General features: G+C 44.7%; 1 protein-coding gene across 1 annotated transcript in view; it reads left to right on the top strand.

Moving 5' to 3' along the window:
* LOC119457018 (galactosylgalactosylxylosylprotein 3-beta-glucuronosyltransferase S) overlaps positions 1 to 12,872 on the top strand; it is a 173,237-nt gene that overhangs the window by 46,305 nt on the left and 114,060 nt on the right. The gene's annotated exons all lie outside the window — the stretch shown is intronic.

The following is a 12,872-nucleotide window of genomic DNA, read 5'->3' as shown; positions in this document are numbered from 1 at the left end:
CGCGGCACCTCCGCGGCGAATGCAACAGATGGGTCGCGCTTGCGCGTCCAGCAACTGCAAAACCAATATCCCTTCGGTCGCCTTAATGCACGCGCTTGCCAAGTTAGCCTTACGCCTATTGCATCCGTTTCTTACTTTATTTATCTGCACGCGCCAATATTGCTAGACTCCGCCAAATGTGGACGCAACCGTCAGCGCCTCCTGCGCTGTCTAGCTCCGGCCACCGATCCCTGTCAAACCCCGCGCACCTCCTCTCCATTGCTCTTCTTCCTCCTGCACCCTGTCTTTTTCGCTACGTGGATAGGCGACTTGACAAGTGCGTGACAATAGGCTGAAGCAATCGTAGCTAGAAAAAGTAACGCTGGTCTCTTTTGTCCGTGCGTGCGTGCGTGTGTGCGGGTGTGCGTTCGGGCGTATGCCTCAGTGATTCATTCAAAAAACAGCTCGTGTACATAGCCCGCGCATACCCATGACGGCGATGGTCATTGCCATTGCGAGCGTACCTGCCCAGACGACAAAACATGCGGGCAACGCAGCCGGGTCGTTCGGGCAGGTGTGTCTATACCCGCTGTTTCGTGAGAGGCTTTGTACAGTGGGCTCTGTAACTGTGGTTATGTACTGTCAACACTAACGCGAACAGGGACAGTGTTCTGCTGGCGTAAAAATTGTTGCTCAAGCAAATTTTCAATGAGACATTCAATAGATCATCAATATCTCAGTGTCTGCCAGCCAGGTTGTGTTAGTTCCGGAAAGAAGCTGAGCGAAACCACTTCACTGATTTGCATTGTTCATTTGATGTCGCAGGACGGCGCCTTAGCGCCCTCACGGCTCCGATGCAATTTAGCCGTGGCACTATGTTGCTACTTTACAAAGTGTACTAACACTACTGTTTTACAAACGGTACTATCTTACTATAATTATATTAACGTTATTCTTACGGCACTTGTTTGTGTGCCAATAATATTTGGACGTTTCGTATATCTTTCCGCTTCTCTGTTATTGTTTTTATGTGCGAGAACAGAATAACAATACACGGTAATAAGCATAAAAGACAGAAAATACTATAGCACTACAGCAAACAACTAAACAATAAACATTATACATTCTAATACTACTACAACAGCTGCTATTACTTACTACTGCTATAATACTACCACTATACTACTAAGTACCAGTACTACTGTGGTGCAGAAACCTCGCGAACCTGTAATCTCATGAACCGCCGTACGGCGTCAGTAAGCGCTGTGTTTGTGTAAACAAAGTGGCATAAAAGAGGAGCCATTGGCGGCTCATAAATGAAAAGCAGGCGAAAAATAAAAAAAATGTCATAACAGAGCGTGCGATTGACTGTCATTGTGGTAAACGTGCGCGTCATAAATGTCGCTCGTCTAATAATGACATTTGCACACACAGAGTGCGGCATAAGTTCCCGCACTCTACAGAAATCAGTTGTAAAAAAGCTAAGCGGCCCAAACCGAAGGAATTTCTGAACGTTCCGCCCATAGAATTGCGAAGGAGAAGCTGTACAAGTACAAGGATCAGAAAGCTCATAGACTCAAAAAGCACATGAAATAGTCTAGGGCATAAGATGCAAAGATATGCTCAAACGCTTCGGCAGCACAACACGCCATCGCAGCATTCTCTTCACAGACGACACTTTGCAGAGTTCAATACGAAGCAGTTTTTACACCAACGATGTGGTATATGCAGGAAGCAGGGAAAAAAAAAGCCAACGTCAGCGGAAGCATTGCCTCAAGAGTTTCTCACCCTCAATCAGTGATGGTATTTGAGGCAATCGTCTCTCATGAAAAGATACTGCTGGTTTCTTTGGAACAGGGAGAGCCAAAGCGAATGGCGCTAATTATGTGGTAGAAGTCCTGAAAAACAAAGGAGGACCTGCCTTGGCCCAATCACACTTCGGAAACCATCAATGGACGTATCAGCACGATCCGCCGCGGCTCACAAGGCGAAGCTGGTGCATCAATGGTGCATTAAAAACTTCCCTGATTTCATTTCCGCTTCACAATGGGCCCCAGACAGCCCGGATCTAAACCCGCTTGACTATTCAGTCTGGTCTGTGTTAAAAAGCACAGTCCGTTCTACTCCTCACCGAAATTTGGCTGCTCTTCTAGGGCATTATAAAAAGCACCGAGTATATAGTAAACGCCATCGATGCATTTCCGAAGCGACTCATGGCTTGCATTTGCCCAAAATGTGGACTTTTTGAAAATTGGATTTCCATTTGTATATGTAGATCATAAAACGTTAAATTAGCATGAAAGTTATTTTGTTGTAGTGCATGGCAACCCTATCGATGTGCTTTTATTTCAGTGAGAAGTCTTTTGCCACACCCTCTACACTATTGTTCACAAAGAGTGCATCAATCCATTGTCCTCGAAATGATCTCGTAACATTACGAGCTAATTAAGATCCCATAACATTAAGAATAACTAATTAAGAGCTAAGATTTCGTAGCATTGAGTTCGTTGGGGCTCGACTAGAGTGCAAGCCTTTTCTTCACAGAGAAAGGGTGCGTATATCTAAAACATTCAGACGACAGCAAAAAATCTGTCGTTTCTGGTCTTGTGGAGGGCACTCAGTCAGACAATGCTCAATAGAAGCTTCTGTTGTGCTACTGTGTTTGCCCCGTACTCCGATGACGTCCTATTTTCGCCCCATGCATGAAGATAGTGCGTGATTCATGAATTGTTTTGTGAGTATTTTGTTATTTCCCTATATTCTTGTTTTGACGGTGTTTCCTAATTTCACGATGTTCACCCCTTTTTTGTTATCTCTATTAGCAGAGATGTTGAGATAATCGTTGCTTTTTTTGTGTTTTTAAGGAAGAAGAATAGTGCGCTTCACACACTACGGCCATGTGTTGAGGCCACAATAACACCAGCAGCAGCAACAACAACAACGTGTGAATGAGTTAGTTTAACTATACTGGTGCCCCAATAGACTTCCCGAACGCAGGGGCAACGAAAACGCTCTGCATGATCAAAATGTGCGCAAATGAATCAGTGGTACGTTTCATTGCACAGCATGTACGGGATGTCAAGCATCAGTTTCCCACAAAAAACTGCACTTCACCATTCGGCAGCGCACATAGACAGAGAAGTACAGCCTTTTTGTTTGTTTTTTATTGCGCTTTCTCTCCCTGTCTTCTGGTTTCCGCGTTCTTAAATCTTGGCTTGGCGTCTGGAGAAAGTATTACTCAACACGTGACTCGGATATGGCGTACACGAGTTTATTCTGAGCTCTCCTGCAACCCAGAGTTTTTTCGACTGAAGAAGGATGGCGTATTGGAACAACAGCACCAACAAGCGTGAACAAAGATAGACAGCATAAGTATGGCATTATGCATGCGAAGGAGGAAAATAGGAGCTACATAAAATGTGCGAGACCTAGCTGGACAATACAGGATGGAAGTATCTTGGCCAATAGACCTACTCATGCGACTCTGGAGTAAGAGTGCTTCATCTGGTATGCAGGGGCAAGGAGATATGAATTTTTAATCTCCGTGTTTCCGGGACCTGTTCATGCTTGTCTTCTTCGTGTACCACTGTTCTCATTCAACAATTGCTGTCACGTAATTAAAAGGGTCAGGCCTGTAGCTACACCACACCACCACGACCACATGTTCTGAAACTACAAGCAATATTTAAATTACATATAATTTTGGGAGCTTGCTTTGCATGGTACTCTTGGCACATTCCTGCAAAAATTCAGATAAATATTCAGAGCAAATTCTCATATAATCAACTGAACAAATTGCTACCTACGGAGTTACACACAAAAACCTTATTTCTGTATCGCCCGTGGCGTTTGACATGATGCAAAGATAAACAACACGTCTCGGAAGAACACCATATGTGGCCGCCTTCATGCACTGTGTGCACTTGGTGTTGACATTAAACTCTGGAAAGTGGAACTTTTATCTTTAAATAAACCTATAGATTGAGTTGTGCTAGCCGTTCTTCTGAAAAAAAACTCATTGTTCTGAGGCTTTGCTTAATGTCTACATGCGTGAAGACTGCTATCGCGTCCTTGAAACTCAATAGTAGGAGACTGCTAATCTAATATAACAGTTACTGCTGCATTATTTTATGAATTAACACAGCAGCAAATCGATGATTGAGTCATTATTCAACAATTGACGTCATCGGGCAGATTTACCGAATCGGTTCACATCTTAAACTAAGTGTGAAATGAAACATAAGTTGAATTATACTGGAGCGCAAGACATTCATTCGACGCAACGGCACTACGTAAAACTTTTTGGCGGAAATAACGAGCAAATAACAAACTCGACTTTGCAGCACCACTGTCATGGTGCGTCGGTTTGTTTCTTTTTGGTTTTCAAAGAAATAGCGTCAATGTTTTCTAAAATTTTTTTTTCAGTTTATGCACGTCTTAGATAGCGCAGACTATGTCTTATTCTTATATGTTAACGTAAAAGCTTCGGGACAGTCAATTATAATGTGAGCTCTGGCTCAGCACTATGACCCTCTGTAATTAGCGCCAGGCGGGATTTTCCAGGTGCCCAAATAACAGTCCTATCTCGAACCAAGGCCTTTGTGTAGGCAAACAAGCAAGATTGCGTCCACTAGAACATTTTGCGGAAAATGTGGTTGCTTTAGCTTGACGTACGCGTAAAGCTAATTTTGAAACGCTGATGCTAATTGCACGAAAAGTTTGTTGCTGAGCACCCAAAGGTGTTTTTTTTTTCTTTTTCTTGCAGAACTTATTCTTGACACTTAATGAGGCCGCACGTGCTCAGTCATGCATCTCGTAAACGTGAAATCGCCCTTTGACGCTGTCTTAGCGGAATCTATAGCTGGCTTCACAGCAAAATAATAGTCTTAGAAAGTCAACCGTCACGCAATGGCAGGCGGCCACTAATCATAAAGCTTACGAGCTACCAACAAACGATTCGATTTTTTTTTCATCAGCAGGAATGTATTCTCTGCCATTCATTAGCCGGTTTTAATAAGGCACAGGCATATTTGTACATTGGAACCTCCCATTTCCGCTTTGTTTTGAGCAGAATTGCGCTCATGCCGTCTGTATACATCTGTTCCATGCTTTTATTTTTTTCTGATTTCTTTTATCTCAACATATTTTTCGCCTCTCGTCCTTATATGACTATATAAGGCGTCTTTGAATGTGCGCACGTAATTGAAAACGTATGCATCTTCTAGTAAAGTGGTCAGTTCTTCGTTGCTAGTTAGACTTCTAGTTAAGCCTTCAGCTCAAAAGGGCCCTTCTCCAAGCCCCGTAAGCATTCTTTAATCCCCATTCTTGATTAGCCGCACTAACAACCTACGACAGCACAATCGCTTCATTGTACGAGCGATCAGCCTTGTGCGCACTTCACTATCTGCAGCAGCAATGGCAGGGGGAGGGGGCTCGGAGGGCAGTTTAACGAGTTGGCTTACGTACATACTATTTACCAATGCAGCGCAAAAATGAGGTAAACACGGGGATAGCGAAGCATAGACAACGCCCTCACGACCAACTGAAAACATTATTAAGAACAAAAATAACACAAAGATCCAACGCAATGTTGGAATCTAAACGACGCGAAGCTTCTCTGAGTTAGCCAGCGAGGTAGCAGCAGTAGCAGAGTAGTCGCCCCCCCCCCCCCCCCCCCCCCATTCTCCCCCTACCCCCTTCCACTTCCGTTCTGGATCTGCCAGTGGCAGCACCCATGGTGGATAGCGGGACGAATTGGGCGGCTGCTACTCAGCTCCATCTTGAAGCCCGTCGACCCCGCAACCCCACCAATGTTACGTGGAAGAAAAAGCGCGCACAGTGCTTTTTCGAGATTAGGAGCAGAGTAACAATGCCCGTACTCACGAAAAAAGAAACAGTACTTACACTTCAGTTGTTTGTCAACCAACTCTGACGTATGACATACGCATTATAAAGAAGGAGGCCTGTCAATAGAACAAAGAACTTACACGATGAAAAAGCTACGGAAATTCGACGCCCAGTTAACTCGTAAACAAGTAGAATAGATCACATCTGTATTGGAGTGGGAACCTTAGAGCTTAAAATGAGTTGTGGAAAGGTCGCCTTTATCGCCTCTATGTTGCAGTGATGCGTGCAACAACGTCGGATTTGTGCGCGCGTACATCGTAACAGTTAGGTATTACGAAATGGATATAAAAAAATCCCTTATACATAATATATTCGAACTTAATATAATTACAGAGCTGCATAAAAGTTGGTATATGTTAAAGGCAAATAAACCACGGGCCCAATTCGCAAATCGTTTTGTTCGTAAGCGCTCTTGGCCATTGGCAAGCTGACTTCGCTAATGTAATGTCCAGACTTGCGATTGGCTGGAATTTTCTACTACGAAAAATCCAGCGCGATGCTTTTTTCTGAATACAGGCCCAGGTTTCAGAGTCATAAAGAATGCACATACTTCAGATTGCGTTTCTTTCGTCCGTGTGTGTGCATAAATAGTGACCAGTATACTCTGTGCGAAAACGCCTCGGTCCCGCGGTCCACGGCCACAGCTCCAGTCCCGGCCGGCTGCTTCCAAGGGCGCCCAGCCGCAGCTCGCGCGTTCCTCGCGCCACTGCTCGCGCGTCCGTCCTCTTCTTTGTGCACGGTTTGCTCCTATCCACCTACGTCAGCGTTCCCACAACTCGTACTAGAATTTAATAAATCTGAAATAAATACTGGCGTAATGAATTAGGAAAATATTCAGTGAACGATGACGAAGTGATAGCTCTGAGAAGCGTGCTCCAGAGATTAGCTCCAGTATTTGTGAATTTTGCATTCAAAGCTGCAGTACTCGCGATTCCTTGCAAAACGGCGCTACGATGAGCAAGATAGCCTCATGCTCGGAATATAGCGCATCAGTACGTCTATCGACAAAATAAAAATGGTGTCCTGTTATGTGCCGTCCAGAGCTCTCTCCTTATGCCTTTTTTTTTCGAAATAACACTGGACCGTCCAATGGCAAAGATCACTCAAGTACAAACATGTTTGTGAATGCGGCCCTAGTTTTCCATTTCCCTTCTGCTGTCGTCGTTAAGGGTGGCAGACGCCACACCGAGATTTGACGTACTCTGTCAGTAGTCAGTGTTCATTGCTTGAAAAGGATTTTGTCGTTACCGCCTGCATAGTTCCTAGATTTAGCGATGCATTTCTGAAGTTGCAGCCTTGGCCGTTAGAGCAAAACATTGAATACCAAACACAAGACACACAAACGCACACGCAGACAGCCATATACGCACACAAGAAATGAAAAGAAACCACATGTAGTTGCAACGTCGAGAAACTATTAGAAGATACTTTTGCATGGCGCTTGTCGGCCATGGTCCCAACAATTGTGTGGCTTTTAGAATACAATGCAGGTTATTTCCTGTTAGCGGGAGGTAAAGCACTTCATGTCATATATGTGCTCCTCGTGGTATGGCATCGGCCGCACTGTTAACAGGTATACTAGAATGTCGCGGTATCCGCTGAAAAATGCGGCGCTTGGTTAGTCTTTGCGAGCTTTTTAGGTGTCAGATAAACTATCGCTGCGTTCACGGCTTTCGCACATGCCCTGCTGAGCGACGTCAAAAGAGTCTATAGGAGTGATTGAAAGCTGCCCAATTCTGTCTTTCGCTCCTTATTTTCTTCTTTTTATTCCACATTTCGCTTACCATCCATGCAGGGTAGCAAACCGGACGCTCAATTGGTTCACTTCCCTGCCTTCCCTCTTTGTTTTTTTTTTCTCTTTATATCTCTCTGTCTACCCACTTTCACGCCTCTTGAATGAAAGTTATGAACTAAACCACGGACGTTGTTGACGGTCTGGTCCGATATAATTTTGTGATGGTAATAGCAGCCATAAAGCACACTTCCCATAATAAGCCAGCTTCAACAAGGTCTTTTATATGCAGACGAACAACAAACAAATCGAGGTATACTGTCCGTCATTCCAATGTTACAGTAACTTCATTTCTGTACACTTAGCTGCAGGACATTAGGCCCGATATTTGTTTCTCCCTGCTATTTTCAGTGCGAAACTCTGTGGTTTTCTGTAACCAGCGTAGACTTTGATTCTGTCCTTCCATAACCTGTTCAGGATCTCGTCTACAAACTCTTCGGTTTACCTATATCCGTGTTTTTCATGGGTACCAACATTTGAAAAAGCGCCTAGACGATAAGGTAAAGAATGATAGAACCTGGGAGTCCGGAAGCCGAATCAATAGATGCGCGCCCAGGGAGTTTAATTCGGGAAAATGCCTCATATGACGCACGCGGCGCTCATATATTTTGCCCACTCAGACACGCGCCTTGCAGCGCGCGGCCAATATACATCGGTTTCTGGTCACCTGAATGTACGCTGAAATAGATATGCGGAAAAGGAGAGCCGTACGCTAGCCATTAAGTGCCACGAAATACTGTTATAAAAGTTATTGCATTGGAGCAGCAACAGTTGCTGTATGGTTGGAAAATGTAAATGGAGGTTAGGATAATCAACGTACTCTACAGCAGGAGCACAATTGCAATGGTGATACACACACCCACACACGCGAGTAGAGAAAACTTACTTCCGTGACACATACGCAAAATATATGTAGGTGTCTGTCTGACGAGCTGAGTGCGGGTAATACAGACGCTTACAAGCAGGAATGTATGAAAGCTAGTAAGAATTACATCGCTAAATAGTTAAGGCCTGCTTATAAAATTAGACGCTCTACAGTCTAGCTTGCGGCGCATGCTGTCAACACGGCCGGCGGCGTTCGGCACGCATTGGCGCGGCTGGCGCTAAAATAGACCATGTCTCATCTATTTCCATGCAGAACCGCTAGACCAGCGTACATCGCGCGCTAGTTTGTCAGTCCGGCCAGTCTGGCAGCAAGCGGGCGTACAGTTCAGGTGCACTGAAGCGAGCATGCTGAGCTCTCGCCTTCTAAAAACTTGCTCGACGCTCACTTGTGCATAAGCGCTACGGCAACAGCTGATAGCCGCTCGGCTGCCCCGTTCAACGCACCGCACTTTACTGGGGGCAAATTTGAGTGATCCTGGCATAGCGGGCCTGACACATCCGACTTCGCCGGCCGCGGCCTGGCACGCTGGAAACGCCGGACTATATCTTGGCATAAACGAGTTTTATTTTAGCCGTAATAATTGTCCGAGAAAAAGAACACTAAATGAGGACTCCTATATAGCAGGTCTGTAAGAAACTATATAACCTGCCATAGTTTTTTTTTGTATGCATCTCAGCGATGTACCAAGCACGATCATGGGTTCTCGTCGCATAACTCCACGAGCAGGCATTAAAGAGACCGCACCTGCAGGCTACAATGTTGCTGAAGTCGAGCGTTACGAGTCAATGTACTCCAGCCACAACTTCACATAGTACGATTATTTTGAGATTACATTTTACATGTCGCATTACGTCCTGCGGAGGTACTGCACGCGCCGTTCAAGCTTATAAGAAATATCTGCTCCGGTAATGCGTACCATGCGGGATTATGTTTTAAGCTGTCCCGGGTAAGCACAATGTCATTGAGTTATGAACTCTGCTGAAGTGTCCTCAGTTAAAGCAACGAAGCCGCTCTCAGGCGACAGGTGACAGCACAGCATAGCGGTTAAACGTCCGCATTATGGATACTAGCCGACAATCTGACCCTTAAATCGTAGAAGTTTGACATGAAAACTGGAATCCATTCGACACGTTTGTGAAATGTGCTGTCAGTCCAGCACGATATATTCTTGCATTGTGTGGCAGATTAGGAACGATTCGTGGGGAGTATTCTCTCGCAAGCAATCATAATATTGACACATGTACTTGTTTATCTTTCTTCGGTGACCGCTTTCACCAGCTAAGAAACGTTAAATGTTATCGCGCAACGCAAGACGCGCCTACATGATGAGAATGTTATCATTGATTCTAATTGTTGTGTATATCCTCGCCGAACCATGTATGATCAGATTGCATGTGCGACATGAGCTGTGCAGTAGTTAGTGGAAACCTCACTTGCACCGGCGATTACACTGAAACCTTCGACCTCAAATTGCTCAAATCAACTATGGGTTTCCTCACGAAAATAATTAGGATCTTCTAACGTCATATTAACTCGGTCCCTCCCCGATCAACATTTCTAAAGCACAAACTCACGGCAACGCCAATTCATCAAGCAAGAAATTTCGCTGCCCCCCTTTCCCTAAGGTACGCGTAAGCTTGTACCATGACTCAAGTCAGTTCGTAACCTATCGGTTCTATATCGTAATTTCAATCTCCGTATTGCAACTTCAACAGTATATAGTTAGGCCAGCTATAGTCAATTCATGCGCAAGGCACCACACATAGGCAGTGAAAACATTTTGGTGGGGTGTTCATAAAATCCAGGGAAAGGACGTCTTTTTTTAAAGTTATTATGATTTTGTGGTGTGGTGTCTGTCTATATACCTCTGGCTATTTCAGACCTAAGCGATGATTCTTTTATACATCGTATGCTGCAACACCAACAATTTCAAGCTGTACTAGATGCTTGAAGCATACTGACTGTCTCAAGAGGATGTTTTTTTTTTTTTTCGTCTCGTAATAGCTTAAGGACCTTTATTGCCTTCCTTTCGTCTGTCTTTTCCCGTTAGCCCAATGATAATGACAGTACGGCCATGAATGTGTAGTGTTAGCTCGCGTAGAAAATTTATGAAAAGGTGTAAGGTATAGATTCTTGCAAAGACTTACTCTAATAAGGCGGAAAATTTGAGCTCGCTGATGGTCCCCGATGTGGCTACTTCAAAGCTTCATCTTGCGTTCACCATTCGGGCATGAATTTCCCTAGCGCCTACACACCTTGCAAACAGCGCAGCCATTGTTTAATATATTCACTGATCACTAGGCAGTCAACAAAGAGTAAACAAGAAAATGCTGCACTCCTCCTAATAAATAATTGCATTATAACCGGCTGCAGAATGCGCAAAATTTCGTCATCACACCCGTTGGTGATCGTGTTCTCATCGTTGTTCAGTGAAGCTGACGCCTGACTTCGCTTTACAACGCCACCATCGTCTTGTTATTGTAAAGTATTCACCAGGCCATTGGTTATAAAGACATTTTTATCCGTGTCTTCACCGTATAAAACAAATTATGAAAAAAACTTGTTTCTGAAATGGAAATGCGGAAAACGAAGTGCATGACGGCATCTCACCATGGAAATCAAAGTCTCTAGGTCGCCTTGGTGTCCAAAAACGCACGAGAAACAATTGCTCCAAGCGTCCTTAGAGATTTGCAAACAAGTATCAATCTTGATGAACATGAATGATAATTAAACATTTAAGGCTTTTAACACAGATACAATTTTTATCAATTATATTGAGGTCCACGTGACATGCCAACCAACGGGACATGCTCGTAAGTATTTTACTTATCGCGTTAGATGAAACACAGTACTGCCAACTAGTGCCACTAGAGTAACTACCAATACTTAAATTATTTATTATTACTTAAAAATTGTTCTCGAACTTGCAGTGGAGTTCTAAAAAAGAACACCGCATATCCACGAAGTGAATGATGATGAGCGGGCGAAGCACCGGCCGGGGGATCATTCGGGCCAAACGCCGGAAGCGTTCTCCGGAAGCCGGAAGGCGGCTTCCGGAAGACGGAGCGTGGCGTACATATATATATATATATATATATATATATATATATATATATATATATACGCTGTACATGTGTACAGTATATACAGCGCTTACATAGCCCTTGTGCGCCGCAGCGCCCCTAGCTACGGACGAGAGAGAGAGAGAGAGAGCGCGTCGGGAACGAGTGAGAAAGAGAAAGATAGCACAGCTGCGCCTCTAGCGGGAGCGGCGAGTACTAGCGTGGCTACGACGGCGCGACGAGGGACAAGGCTCGACCCTAAGCAGCTTCGCCCCTAAAAATTTCCGCCTTCATTCGACCCTGTGAAAGTGAATGTACAGCGAAGTTGTTGCCGACGTTACACAAGCGCTGCCACCACAAGGCGTCGCACCGCCGAGATTAACGTAGCGCCCACGACCACGTTCGCGCCCTTTCCGTTGGTGCTTCGACGCCGTGTCCCTACGCTTACGCGCAACCCGCGTTCATGAAGTGAACGTCCCTGTAATTTGTTACCAGTCTTGCCATGATGTCGTTTACGGTCGTAGCACACTCTGCGCGACCGACGCAACGCAAGGAGCGCCCACTCATCACGGACAGATACGTCGTGTGCACACGTTCGTCACGCGCTCACGCAGGTGTGCAGGAGTTCAGCATATTTCCTCATTCTAGTAGACCATCCACCTGGCGCAAGTGTTTATTGAACTAATTCAATTTCTGAAAGTAAAGTGTGTCACAAAATTAGTAAAGTAGGACTTACATCCAATCTGCAGACATGATAGCATTTGCTTGTAATTTGAACATACGAGAAAACATAATTCTGTTACGCGGAAATTATAAATTACACCGGCTCTGGAGACGAAAATTCTTCTTTGTCGACGCGACGGTGTACACGCAAGGACGCAGAAAATTTGCCGGGGTAGCCATATGCAGCTTGGTGTAGAAATTCCTCTCAAATACCACGCGACGGAAGCGACAGTTACTTTGAGAAACACCCCGGTGTTTTGTGTTCATAGACGGAAAGCTCTTCATTCAATAGGCAGAGCAATTCACCAGAATATGTGCTCCTGCGTGCGAATATTTAGTCGTATTAGGCTAATTATCAGCAAACACTAAGTACTGGCTATCTAAAATTGAAGGAAAAGGATCGCCACTGTGCCCTCCGTGCAACGTACGCGTGGACAAAGCCCACTCACTCAGCTCGTCCAGTCTATTCAGATTAGAACTAGGTACCCTTAGAGTCCTCAGTGAAAAAAAAAAGATCCGTCTG

Source organism: Dermacentor silvarum, chromosome 6 (genome assembly GCF_013339745.2).
Source record: "Dermacentor silvarum isolate Dsil-2018 chromosome 6, BIME_Dsil_1.4, whole genome shotgun sequence".
In the NCBI taxonomy this organism is placed as follows: domain Eukaryota; kingdom Metazoa; phylum Arthropoda; class Arachnida; order Ixodida; family Ixodidae; genus Dermacentor; species Dermacentor silvarum.
This window is presented reverse-complemented; position numbering and strand designations above follow the sequence as displayed.